At 44.4% G+C, this 14,366-nt stretch overlaps 1 pseudogene; it reads left to right on the forward strand.

Annotated features, from left to right (window-relative positions):
* Positions 1 to 222: 222 nt before the first annotated feature.
* On the forward strand, positions 223 to 8,658 carry LOC115141661 (WD repeat-containing protein 20-like; annotated as a pseudogene).
* Positions 8,659 to 14,366: the final 5,708 nt, after the last annotated feature.

Genomic DNA, 14,366 nt, shown 5'->3' on the forward strand with positions numbered 1-14,366 from the left:
ACTGAAGGCCTCCTTCAATTTGTGAGTTGTCCTGATAATCTTATCCGGAGGTTGCTGCAAACTGATGAAAAACCTAGTGAACACCCTAGATTTAAGTTGAATATTATTTGCTAGTTCATGATGGTCAGCCAGAGGGATGAATACCAACGATTTAAATCACCTCATTCCACACATCAGTAGCCAAGCTGCAGCGCAGGTGGCCGACACACAAGAATTTGCAGCACCACTCGCACTATTCGATGGGGTGCGTGCGCCCCGGGCTGCCGATAACTAGATAACCGTGACCAATGATTTATGACGCTTGAGGAGGGTCTCTCAATTTGTTCACTGAATACCAGTCTTTTAAAAATGCGTTTGAAGACCCATTAATTTCTTGGATCTACAGGCTCACTAACTATGCCCGTCGCTCCCATTTTCATTGTAGTTTCGATAATTATTTCCAGGTCAAAATTTCAGTTTCCTGTGCGGCTTGTTTGTAGGCTACTAAAAATGGCCGGTGATGGAGGCGCACTGAAGGATATCAATGAGATTAAATCCCAGTTCAGGACTAGAGAGGGTTTTTACAAACTGCTGACCCTCTCGGATTCACAACAACGAGGCGGACTACCTCGGGGTCTGTCCGCAGGTACCACGGTGGGCCCTGGGGGTGGACCGGGTTCGATACCCGGTGGTGGTTTAGGTCTGGTGCAGGGGCCCGGAGCTGCCTCCTCCTCCAGTGCCGCAGCCAACTCCTCTCCGGCGGGCTTCCTCCCTCCTGTCAGGGTCTCCATGGTGAAGCTTCAACCGGAGGACCCGAGTGAAGAATCCGAGAGAGTGTGTTTTAACATCGGAAGAGAGCTTTATTTCTACACTTACACAAATATCAAGAAGGTAAGTTGAATAACGGCGTTGCAAGTAATGAATAGACGACTGAGATGTATTATTAACTGACGTTAGCCAATTTGCTTTAGTTTGGTGTAAACTCGCCTATTTTCTCGGGTGGCAGTAGCCGCAATGTCCCAGATTATTTTGCTCTAGTGGTCTTTCAAATAGCATATCCAGTAAAATCGTGATCACGTTATTTTGAGGCAATCAAGTCGTGCATTCATTATTGTTTTGCTATTTTTATTTCCATTTATTTAAACTTTATTTAACTAGTCAAATCAGTTAAGAACAAATTCTTGTTTACAATGACGGCGTCCGTAGACCACAGAAAATGTTACATTTCAGAAATACAGTTGCAAGAATGTAGCTGCATTGATGTTACAAGTAGCGTGTTTTTTTGATAGCAAATGTTTGCATCCGGTTTTTCACAACAATCAATCGTAGTTTGTAATGCAAAAAATGCCTCAATGGGGGGGATCTCAGTATACAACAATTATTTCCTCAAATATTCTATATTCAGAATGTATTTTAAACATGTACCAAATTGAACTTAAAGGGGACATAAAGGGGACAAACACTGAAGTAGAACACAGAAACATTTTTGAAAAGGTTATGTTGGATGAACAAACCTTCACCTGTTCATTTTAAAAGCTGCTTGCTCCTAACTCTCTTCCCCTCTGTGTTGTCTATGTAGGCTGTGGACCTCAGTAAACCCATAGACAAGCGTATTTACAAGGGCACCCAGCCCACCTGCCATGACTTCAACCAGTACTCTGCCACAGCAGACAGTGTGGCCCTCATTGTGGGCTTCTCAGCAGGCCAGGTTCAATACCTGGACCCCATTAAGAAGGAGACAAGCAAGCTCTTCAATGAGGAGGTGTGTCTGTCTGTCTTAGTGTGTGTCTTTGTCTGTCTGTCAGTCTGTCTGTGTGTGTCTTTGTTTGTGTGTGTCTTTGTTTCTGTGTGTGTTTGTGTGTGTCTTTGTTTCTGTCTGTGTGTCTTTGTTTCTGTCTGTGTGTCTTTGTTTCTGTGTGTCTTTGTTTCTGTCTGTGTGTCTTTGTTTCTGTCTGTGTGTCTTTGTTTCTGTCTGTGTGTGTGTGTGTGTGTGTGTGTCTTTGTTTCTGTCTGTGTGTGTGTGTGTCTTTGTTTCTGTCTGTGTGTGTGTGTGTCTTTGTTTCTGTCTGTGTGTGTGTGTGTGTCTTTGTTTCTGTCTGTGTGTGTGTGTGTGTCTTTGTTTCTGTCTGTGTGTGTGTGTGTCTTTGTCTGTCTGTCAGTCTGTCTGTGTGTGTCTTTGTTTGTGTGTGTCTTTGTTTGTGTGTGTCTTTGTTTCTGTCTGCGTGTCTTTGTTTCTGTCTGTGTGTCTTTGTTTCTGTCTGTGTGTCTTTGTTTCTGTCTGTGTGTCTTTGTTTCTGTCTGTGTGTCTTTGTTTCTGTCTGTGTGTCTTTGTTTCTGTCTGTGTGTGTGTGTGTGTGTCTTTGTTTCTGTCTGTGTTTGTGTGTGTCTTTGTTTCTGTCTGTGTTTGTGTGTGTCTGTGTTTCTGTCTGTGTTTGTGTGTGTCTGTGTTTCTGTCTGTGTTTGTGTGTGTCTTTGTTTCTGTCTGTGTGTGTCTTTGTTTCTGTCTGTGTGTGTCTGTGTTTCTGTCTGTGTGTGTCTGTGTTTCTGTCTGTGTCTGTGTTTCTGTCTGTGTTTGTGTGTGTCTGTGTTTCTGTCTGTGTTTGTGTGTGTCTGTGTTTCTGTCTGTGTTTGTGTGTGTCTTTGTTTGTGTCTGTGTTTCTGTCTGTGTGTCTTTGTTTCTGTCTGTGTCTGTGTTTCTGTCTGTGTTTCTGTCTGTGTGTCTTTGTTTCTGTCTGTGTGTCTTTGTTTCTGTCTGTGTGTCTTTGTTTCTGTGTGTGTTTGTGTGTGTCTTTGTTTCTGTCTGCGTGTGTCTTTGTTTCTGTCTGCGTGTGTCTTTGTTTCTGTCTGTGTTTGTGTGCGTCTTTGTTTCTGTCTGTGTTTGTGTGTGTCTTTGTTTCTGTCTTTGTGTGTCTGTGTGTCTTTGTTTCTGTTTGTTTGTCTGTGTCTTTGTCTGTTTGTCTGTGTTTTTCTGTCTGTCTGAGTGCGTCTTTGTGTGTGTGTCTGACTCTGTCTGACTGTCTGGTCTGTCTGTCTGTGTTGGGAGGGCAGGTTGAGCTATAGCCTATGTCTGTGTTGCCATTTGCTTTATTTCATTGGAATATTTTGAAAATATTTTGAAGTACTGCCTGCCTTCTTGGAGAATGATGTTTTTAAAGGCCCAATGTAGCCATTTTTATATAAATATCAAATCATTTATCATTAACAATTAAGTACTTTACTGTAATTTCCATTAAAATGGGGTCAGGGGGTGTTCTAAAGCAAGAATGTTTTCAGTTTCACTAGCAACAATCTGTTATTGACAGAGGGTTTGGGGCTGTCTTTGTTATTGGTTTATTAACTAATTTACAGAATGCTGATGTCACCCTGGAAATCCAAAACTACTGGACATGCAAACCTGCTGATTAGAAGGTCCTGTGTAGATTGTATTTTCAACCAGCAGCTATCAGGAATTAACACTGATAACATTTTTCATCAGCTGTTGTACAATATGATATTAAAAACAGAATTTTGACTGCACAGGGACTTGACTTAAATTCAGATGATGAAGTGTGATGATAAAGAGTACTTCTCTTTGCCTTTGCTTGGTTTCTCCTCTAAGTCAATGAACCTCCTCCGGAGCCCTGGATATAAATCCACTCTCTCTGCTGTTCTACCTCTGTCACAGATCTCACATATACCAACATGCCTCACTTTTATCTGCTTGTCCGGACAAACCCTAGTCCTGGACTTAAAGCACTTTGAGTGGAGAATCTCCCTTGAACATGCTTCTTTGTCCAGGACTGTAATCTATGTCTAGGAAGCCGACCCATAGTCTTTCACTCCAGATGTCATTTCATTTAGGCTGTTGTTTTTTTAACACTAGTTTATGAGGACATATAACCTCTAACAGTTCAGATATTAGTTACAGTTGTTGTGACACCTGGCGTCGTCTTTCAGATAAATCTCTTACCACTGTCACTGAACATAGCATATAAGCTTATCAAATGTACCAGTATTGCCAATATCAAATTCTTCATGTTGCCTTTCAGAGGATGATAGACAAGTCCAAGGTGACCTGTCTGAAATGGCTGCCCAAGTCCGAGAACCTGTTCCTGGCCTCTTACGCCAGTGGCCACCTCTACCTCTACAATGTGGAGCACCCGTGTGGCACCGCCGCCCCACAGTACTCCCTGCTCCGCCAGGGCGAAGGCTTTGCAGTCTATTCCTGCAAGACGAAGACGCCCCGAAACCCACTGCTGCGCTGGGCCGTGGGCGATGGAGGCCTCAACGAGTTTGCCTTCTCGCCAGACGGTGTGCATGTGGCGTGTGTGGGCCAGGACGGCTGCCTGCGCGTCTTCCACTTTGATTCCATGGAGCTGCAGGGCGTGATGAAGAGCTACTTCGGTGGCCTGCTGTGCGTCTCCTGGAGCCCCGACGGCAAATACCTGGCCACGGGCGGTGAGGACGACCTGGTGACGGTGTGGTCGTTCGCAGAGAGCCGCGTGGTGGCCCGGGGACATGGCCACAAGTCCTGGGTGAACGTGGTGGCCTTTGACCCCTTCACCACCAGCCTGGAGGACGAGGAGCCCATGGAGCTGAGCGGCAGCGAGGAGGACCTACAGCAGGGGCCGCTGCACTTTGGCCGTGTGCGCACGAGCAGCACGCTGTCACGCCTCTCCCGCCACAGCTCCAAGGGAGGCTCGCCCTCCGTCACCTACCGCTTCGGCTCGGTGGGCCAGGACACCCAGTTCTGTCTGTGGGACCTGACAGATGACGTGCTGTACCCGAGGCTGCCCCTGTCCCGTGCCCTCACCAACACCTTCGGCCCCACCATCCCTCCCTCGGTCAGCAGCACCATCAACAACGCTACAGGTGGAGGGGTCGTAGGAGGAGTTGAGGGCCACCACCACCCCACCACTAACCCCCACCAGCCACCCCCCATGCCCCTGCCACTCCCCCGCTCCCTGTCGCGCTCCAACTCCCTCCCCCACCCCGCCGTGGCCAACGTCTCTAAGGGCCAGAGCACGACGGAGGGCGGGGGAGGGAGCGGAGGGGGCAACGCCACCCCCTTCAGTATCGGCCGCTTCGCCACGCTCTCCCTGCAGGAGCGTAAATCAGACAAGTCTGGAGGGAGCGGCGTGGGCGGGAGAAGGAGCACAAGCGCTACCATAGCCTGGGAAACATCAGCAAGAGCAACGACAAGATCAACGTAGCGCCACGCAGCAGTCGCCTGGACGCCGCCAAGGTCCTGGGCACCACCCTGTGTCCGCGGATGCACGAGGTGCCCCTGCTAGAGCCCCTGGTGTGTAAGAAGATAGCCCACGAGAGACTGACCGTGCTGGTGTTCATGGACGACTGCATCATCACCGCGTGCCAGGAGGGCCTCATCTGCACCTGGGCACGGCCGGGTAAAGTGGTGAGTCCTGCGTCCGTAACGCTATGGTAGCAAAACATCTATTAATGAATAATGCTCTTTTAGGCTGTCCTATCAGCTTTTAGTTTACTAGTTTATACTCCAAGTTATGAGAAAGGACTTGAGGGTATTTATGGATTACTTGCCATGAGTCTAAATGTTCTTCCTTCCTTTCTCTCCCTCCCTGATGCTGCCTGGCCCCTCATCCAGAACTTGACAGCACAGAACGGGAACTCGCCCAGTGGCACGGTGGTATAGCTGGAAGTGGAACTTTGCACCCCTCACCAAACCCCCATCATGGCTGAAGAGGGGCCAGCATCTGCACCGTATCATCCCAGTATTGACCCCTGATGTATCCCCTTGCCTCTCACCGCTTCTCTTTAGGAAGACTACAAAACAAAAATGGGGACCGTCCCTCTTTTCCCAGAAGCATAGAGAAGGCTGACTCCTCTCCACCCTGCAAACACGAAAGTAATTGTATTTTATTTATCTTATCTCAAGACTGAAGTAATTTATATTGTAAATAATATGAATACTCTATCAATACAGAGGACAAAGAGTATCAAAATATTGACTCAAGCGAGTGGAAAAAATTAAATATTACTATATGAAAATCCTATATTGTACATAGCGACACAGTTAACATTGAATGTCTGCAGTTAGGGACCTGAAGATAGTGTTTTTGTGTGATAGAGTTCCTTGATTTGTCGTGTCTCTTGAAGCAAACTGGTTTGTCGATGGAGATGGACGCATTTAGGGTCTCCGGCATCAGACTTCACTCTTGTGCAGTACGGAGAGCAATCCTCCTATGGCTGCTACTGTACTCTTCAGCTGACACTTGTTCCCAACATTACTGCACAGTGACACACCGTAGGCTTTCAAGCAGTGTAGCCTCCATTCCCCCTCACACCTGTAATGCCTCTTGCAAGATTTTGCACATTCAACATTGGTCATTTTAGCCCACAAAAGGAAACTGGAGGCAATTTGTCCTGTGATTTTCCTTTTGTGTTTTGTTAATTGACATGGCTTTTATTTCATGTCATTTTAAGCTACTGATTCTAACTCAGCTGTATTATTTGTGGATTAATTCTGTGTTCGTGACATCCAACCAACCTTGATAAATGACAATGATCAGTGGGTCTTGCATCAAACCATTGTTTTACCTAGAAATGAAATTTCATGTGTGGGATTTGAGGTTCGGTATGCTGAAAGGCATGCGACTGACATGAGTCAAAGCTACCGGTGTAAAAACACCAGACTAGAAATGGTGGTGGACCAACTAAAACAATTTGTAGAGAAGAAGTGACTGTGTTTAGGATCTGGCCAGTTACGATAAGAACACTGTTGATAATGGTATGTACACTGAAGACTACCCATTATATTTGTGTGTGTATGCCCTAATAACAGTTATGTGAAATGGCAGAAGGGGACACTAAAACCATCAACACAAATAATTTACTGTACGCTGAAGAATACCCTCTGAAAGCCTTTTTCAATACTGCAAGAGAATAGAACTAACCATTTTATTCCAGGGGAAGAACATCCATTCCATTTTTTTTTCTTTTTGACTGTTTACAGACCATAGCATGTAATGTCTTTTTTTTTTTAATTCAGTGTGCATTATACACACACACTTACACCTGAGGTGGCAAATTATATCACAGTATTAAGTTTGTATATAGGGGGATCTGTTATTAAAATTCTAAACCCAAATGCTACATGTTACTCTCCAGGCTCTTGCACTGTATAATCACAAAATATAGTACTCGTCATCCAATATCTATTATCTTGTTATCAAAGTTACATTTTTCAAGACTTTGATAGATGTGCAGCTGTATGACAGAATGCAAATAGTTTCTTTAACATTGAAACCCTGTCATGATTTATCATCTTGGGCTTCTTTCATGGCAAATGTTGAGTCGAAAGCATGCCAGAGAATGGTCATTTATAGAAAGAAATATGTAGACAGATATACTTGCATTTGACAGAGACGGACAGGTTTGAGTTTGCATTGAGTTTTTATTTCACTGAGCTGTAAGATTGAGTCCAGAAAAATGACATTGAATAGGATGAAAACCGTCTCTTGCTCAGACAAGGTAAGCAGAGAAACAAACCACTGTATGCATCCTGACTTTCAGTACAAATGACATGGTCAATACATCTGTTGTTTGGAAAACACTTCACATTACCTATGCATAACTAGAAAGGAGTAACCTATGGAGTAATCAAGTAATAAGTAAATACAGTCACGTAGTAATGTTTGGTAATACATGTGTATGAAGAACATCATGAAAAGTGTGAAAGTTGCTCACTTTAGCATGTCATTAAGGGACAGGTAGAAAATTACTGGGGGGGGGTACCAGGTACCTCCGCTTGTACTGTAAAATAGGTTGCACACAATGTTTACGACCACATAACTGTAGCGACCCTGTGTTTATAAGCGTGGATATCGACTTTACCACTACCAGCATGCTTTTGTGGCGCAGTTGATGCCACGCATTGCTAAGGTAGAGGGTTCGCCGACCACCACCGACGAGCTCACTCTCTCTCTGCCTGTTTCATTACACTACGATCAGAGCCAGCTGCAGATGATCAGCTAGGGGGAAATAAGATTTTTAAAATGTAAATGCTATATAATATATGCTATGCATTTTCCAACAACAAATTTCTGTGCCAATGCCCCAAACAACCAATAAGAAAATCATAGCATACTGGATTACCGATTTTGGGCTCTTCAAAATCATGGTTTGCGTTTACAACACCAAAATCAAATAGACTATGTCAATCTCGACAAAAATAAAATACATCCCTTCCTGCCTTGTACCCAGTATCAAAGGCTTGGCAATCTCAGAATATCAGTTGTTGGTGTTTTGTAGCAGATATCTCTTTCCATCAGTTTGAATGCAGGAATTATATTAGAGTGGAGTGGACGAATGTGCGCAGGTAGGCTATAGGAGACTTTTGAAGTAGCCTAATCAGATTAAAACATGGTACTGGGCACAGCACATATTTTCAACGTGGAGAATTGGGTAATATCAGGTAGAAACGTTGATTAATCAGATTCCAACCTATTTTCACCCACTCAAAAACTGCTAAAAGTTTGTTGAATTCCCAATGTGTTATCACTATGCTTTCAACCATCTAAAAATTCCAATATAAAATCATTGTAATATGTTGTTTATTTAAGTAGACCTGAATGTGTTATCACTGTTCTTGATCTAATAGCACAACCAAATGACCTGGATTGCAGAAAATGTAGATTACATTAAAGTACATGGTGCAAGTGATCAATGCCTTTGAGATTTTGTGCAGATTATTATAACAATTGAAGATTTCTACAGACCTGCTGAATTGTGTTTGGTTGTTAGCGCAACCAAATATAAACATTTGAAGGAGATGTAGCTTCTGATTGGATAGCTCCATCTGTGCCACTGAGCCTGGCTTTAATTCCAGTTTGTCTGCAAATTAATAATTGATCTGTTGGATTCACATCTCATATTCAACCAAAATCTAAATTGAGGAATATGACTACATTTTAAATGTACTTTAAATGCAGTTTGATTTGATTTAATCCTATTCTTTAACTTTTATTTATGGTTGATGTGAATCCAACATTTTGTACAGCGTTTGTCTATGTTGAAATTACTTACCACCATGACATAATCCTGTGGTTGAAATGAGTTATCCTCAAAGCAACGGTTTACGTTGATGACTTTCTTCAAATCCAATGTATTTTCCACATAGATTACAAATCACAATACGTTGACAAATTACGTGGAAACAATTTGACTCCAATGCATCCCACAGTTGTGTCAAGTTGCCTGGATGTCCTTTGGGTGGTGGACCATTCTTGATACACACGGGAAACTGTTGAGTGTGAAGAACCCAGCAGCGTTGCCGTTCTTGACACACTCAAACCGGTGCGCCCTGCTACCATGCTCAGGCACTTAAATATTTTGTCTTGCCCATTCACCCTCTGAATGGCAAACATACACAATCCATGTCTCAAGGCTTAACAATCCTTCTTTAACCTGTCCCCTCATCTACACTGATTGAAGTCGATTTAACAAGTGATATCAATAAGGAATCATAGCTTTCACCTGGATTCACCTGGTCAGTCTATGTCATGGAAAGAGCAGGTGTTCTACATTTTGTCAAATTATTAATTTTGTGTATGGTTTCCTAGAATCAAGGATGGCTCAACTGACCCTTTTAGCCAAACTTACCCCACTCTCCCCTCCACCATGGACACATGTCCATTTTATATCAAATTTGGTGTGTCAATCTGTCTGTTATATGTGTTGCTTGTGTGCACCACAATGTGTGCATTTGTGATGCTCTGGACTGGATACTGGCCCCTTTTGGGATTGGGAGACTGAGGACTGTCATGTTATTCACAGCGCTACAGGGGGCACTCTACTAACCTTCCCCTGGGCAAGGTGAGTCTCACACAAGCTCAAAGTACTTTTCTTTATTTTAAAGGAGTCAAAACAATCAAACACCACATTTGTTCCTTATAGATACATTTTCAAAAGGGTGAATTAACTATTTGGGAAATTTAGCTGTGGCCAATATTACACAATGCTTGAGACACTACCCTCCGTATTATTGGCCAACGTACAATCATTGGAATACAAACTGAACAATGTAAGATTAAGACTATCCTACCAACGGGGTATTAAAAACTGTAATATCTTATTTTTCACGAGACGTGGCTAAACGACTACACATAATATAGAGCTGGCTGGCTTTTCCATGATTCTGCAGGACAGAGCAGCTACTTCTGGTAAGACGAGGAGCAGGGGTGTATGTCAATAACTGCTGGTGCGCGATGTCTAATGTTAAAGACGTCTCAAGGTATTGCTCGCCTGAGGTAGAGTACCTCATGATAAGCTGTAGACCACACTATCTACAGAGAGAGTTCTCATCTATATTATTCATAGCCGTTTTTTTACCACCACAAACCGATGCTGGCACTAAGACTGCACGCAACGAGCTGTATAAAGCCCTAAGCGAACAAGAAAATGCTCATCCAGAAGTGGCGCTCCTAGTGGCAGGCAAACAAATCTGTTTTACCTCATTTCTGCCAGAATGTCACATCTGCAACCAGAGGGAAAAAACTCTAGACCACCTTTACTCCACACACAGAGACACAGGCAAAGCTTTCCCTCGCCCTCCATTTGGCGAATCTGACCATAATTAAACTCAGCAAAAAAATAAACGTCCTCTCACTGTCAACTGCGTTTATTTTCAGCAGACTTAACATGTGTAAATATTTGTATGAACATAACAAGATTCAACAACTGAGACATAAACGGAATGAGTTCCACAGACATGTGACTAACAGAAGTGGAATAATGTGCCCCTGAACAAAGGGGGAGGTCAAAATCAAAAGTAACAGTCAGTATCTGTTGTGGCCACCAGCTGCATTAAGTACTGCAGTGCATCTCCTCCTCATGGACTGCACCACATTTGCCAGTTCTTGCTGTGAGATGTTACCCCACTCTTCCACCAAGGCACCTGCAAGTTCCCAGACATTTCTGGGGGGAATGACCCTAGCCCTCACCCTCCGATCCAACAGGTCCCAGACGTGCTCAATGGGATTGAGATCTGGACTCGTCGCTGGCCATGGCAGAACACTGACATTCTTGTCTTGCAGGAAATCACGCACAGAACGATCAGTTGAACTTGTCATGCTGGAGGGTCATGTCAGGATGAGCCTGCAGGAAGGGTACTACATGAGGAAGGAGGATGTCTTCCCTGTAACGCACAGCGTTGAGAATGCCTGCAAACACAGCAAGCTCAGTCCGATGATGCTGTGACACACCGCCCCAGACCATGATGGACCCGCCACCTCCAAATCAACCCCGCTCCAGAGTACAGGCCTTGGTGTAACGCTCATTCCTTCGATGATAAACGCAAATCCGAACATCACCTCTGGTGAGACAAAACCGCAACTCGTCAGTGAAGAGCATATTTTGCCAGTCCTGTCTGGTCCAGCAAAGGTGGGTTTGTGCCCATAGGCGACGTTGTTGCCGGTGATGTCTGGTGAGGACCTGCCTTACAACAGGCCTACAAGCCTTCAGTCCAGCCTCTCTCAGCCTATTGTGGACAGTCTGAGTATTGATGGAGGGATTGTGCGTTCCTGGTGTAACTCGGGCAGGTGTTGTGGCCATCCTGTTCCTGTCCCGCAGGTGTGATGTTCGGATGTACCGATTCAGCTCAGTCAGCTGTCCGTCCTGTCTCCCTGTAGCACTGTCTTAAGCGTCTCACAGTACGGACATTGCCCTGGCCACATCTGCAGTCCTTATGCCTCCTTGCAGCATGCCTAAGGCACGTTCACGTAGATGAGCAGGAACCCTGAGCATCTTTCTTTTGGTGTTTTTCAGAGTCAGTAGAAAGGCCTCTTTAGTGTCCTAAGTTTTCATAACTGTGACCTTAATTGCCTACTGTCTGTAAGCTGTTAGTGTCTTAACGACCGTTCCACAGGTGCATATTCATTAATTGTTTATGGTTTATTGAACAAGAATGGGAAACAGTGTTTTTAAATCCTTTACTATAAAGATCTGTGAAGTTATTTGGATTTTTATTAATTATCTTTGAAAGACAGGGTCCTGAAAAAGGTCTGTTTCTTTTTTTGCTGAGTTTACATGTTTCAAACATACTACTGTAGTCCCTGTGCCCAAGAAAGCGAAGGTAACCTGCCCAAATGATTACCTCCCCTTAGCACACAAGTCCGTAGCCATGAAGTGCTGTGAAAGGCTGGTCATGACTCACATCAACACCATCATGCCAGACACCCTAGACCCACTCCAATTCACATACCGCTCCAACAGATACACAGATGACACAATCTCAATCGTAGTGCACACTGCCCTTTCCCACCTGGACAAAAGGATCACCTATGTGAGAATGCAGTGTTCAACACCATAGTACCCACAGAGCTCATCACTAAGCAAAGGTCCTTGGGACTAAACACCTCCCTCTGCAACTGGATCCTGGACCTCCTAATGGGCAGCCGCCAGGTGGTAAGGGTAAGCAACAACACATCTGCAACGCTGATCCTCAACACTGGGGCCCCTTAAGGGTGCATGCTTATTCCCCTCCTGTACTCCCTGATTACACATGACTGCGTGGTCAAGCATGACTCCAACACCATCATTAACTTTGCTAACGACACAACAGTGGTAGGCCTGATCACAGAAAAAGATGAGACAGCCTATAGGAGGAGGTCAGAGACCTGGCAGTGTGGTGCCAGGACAACAACCTCTCCCTAAATGTGAGAAAGACAAAGGAGTTGATCGTGGACTATGGGAAAAGGAGGGCCGAACAGAACCCCATTAACATCGACGGGGCTGAAGTGGAGCGGGCCGAGAGTTTCAAGTTTCTTGGTTTCTACGTCACCAACAAACTATCATGGTGCAAACACACCAAGACAGTTATGAAGAGGGAACGACAACACCTTTTCCCCCTCAGGAGACTGAAAATATTTGGCATGGGCCCTTAGCTGCACCATTGACAGCACCCTGCCCAGTTGCACCACTGCCTGGTATGGCAACTGCTCGGCATTGATTGTGAGGTGCTACAGAGGGTAATGCTTACAGCCCAGTACATCACAGGGGCCAAGCTTCCTGACATCCAGGACCTATATACTAGGCGGTGTCAGAGGAAGGCACAAAAATGAAAGCCCAAAGGGACACCCAAGTCATAGACTGTTCTCTCTGCTACCGCACGGCAAGCGGTACCGGAGTGCCAAGTCTAGGACCAAAAGGCTCCTTAACAGCTTCTACCCCCAAGCCATAAGACTGCTGAACAATTAATAATATGGCCACCATTTACGTTGTTAATGATCTATTTAATAGTCATTTTTCAAATGACCTCGACTAACCTGTACCCCCACACATTGACTTGGTACCGGTACCCCCTGTATATACTGTAGCCTTGTTATTGTTATGTCATTTAATGCAGCCGAATGTAGACGAAAGTCAATGAGTGAAGTCGGAGGTGGGGCACGGTTTACCTACAGCAAGAGAGAGACTATAAGGACACTGCTGACCTGCAAAATGACTATCCAAAATCTAAAACTGACCCTTAACTTTAACCTTAACTAAATCCTTACCTACTTTGGTCCCAGGGATTCTCACAGATAAAAACTGATATTCACTACTTTCATTCATCTGCTTGCACTGCCCTCATATTTTCAGGAGTATTGAATTACAAAAAAGTACCCTTCAAGATACACTTAAGTATCTTAAGTACACCTAGTTATTACATTGTACATATGTAGATATGACATGTCCTCTGTGGTGTACTAGTGTGTTTAGGTCAGGAGTGTCCATATAGCCTTCTCCCTAAAACAAGGCTCCGTGCAACATGGTAGTGTTGCTGTTGCGGTTTGCAGCTCAGGAGAGTCCGTATAGCCTTTAACCTACAGCAAGGCTCCTAGCAACATGACAGTGTTTCCATTGTTTATAAAAATGTTTAATTGTTTGTAATGTCAAAAATAAACATGAAATAAGCAGCTACAGCGACTTCATGCAGTTGACATGTAGATGCAAAGCAGGCTTGCAACACACTTTGAAAGGCATGACCACAGACAGAATTGATCAGCTCAAACTCCTCCATATAAAGAATAATATGCTTGTTCGAGCTGATCTCTTTTGTCATGTCGGTCACTGGCTTTCAAACTGTGTTGCATTATTGGGGGGAAAAATGTCGGACTTGCACCTTCATGTCCACTGCATGAACATAAATCATGTGATCAAAGGTCATGACATTTTGACTGCAGTCTACTGTTAGTTTCTGCAGTTGCTCTTCACCAACTTCATCCTGCAGCCACCGGCTGCATTGTGGGAGGCTCTAATTGTCAACCAATCATTATTGTCTTTTTGTTTGACCTACATGAACCTGACCTAAGACGTTACTGAAACAGGAACCAACTTTGGTGCAATTCATGTATACAGTGGATATGTACAAATTCATGTGAGATTTGGGA

Source organism: Oncorhynchus nerka, linkage group LG14 (genome assembly GCF_034236695.1).
Source record: "Oncorhynchus nerka isolate Pitt River linkage group LG14, Oner_Uvic_2.0, whole genome shotgun sequence".
Lineage (NCBI taxonomy): Eukaryota > Metazoa > Chordata > Actinopteri > Salmoniformes > Salmonidae > Oncorhynchus > Oncorhynchus nerka.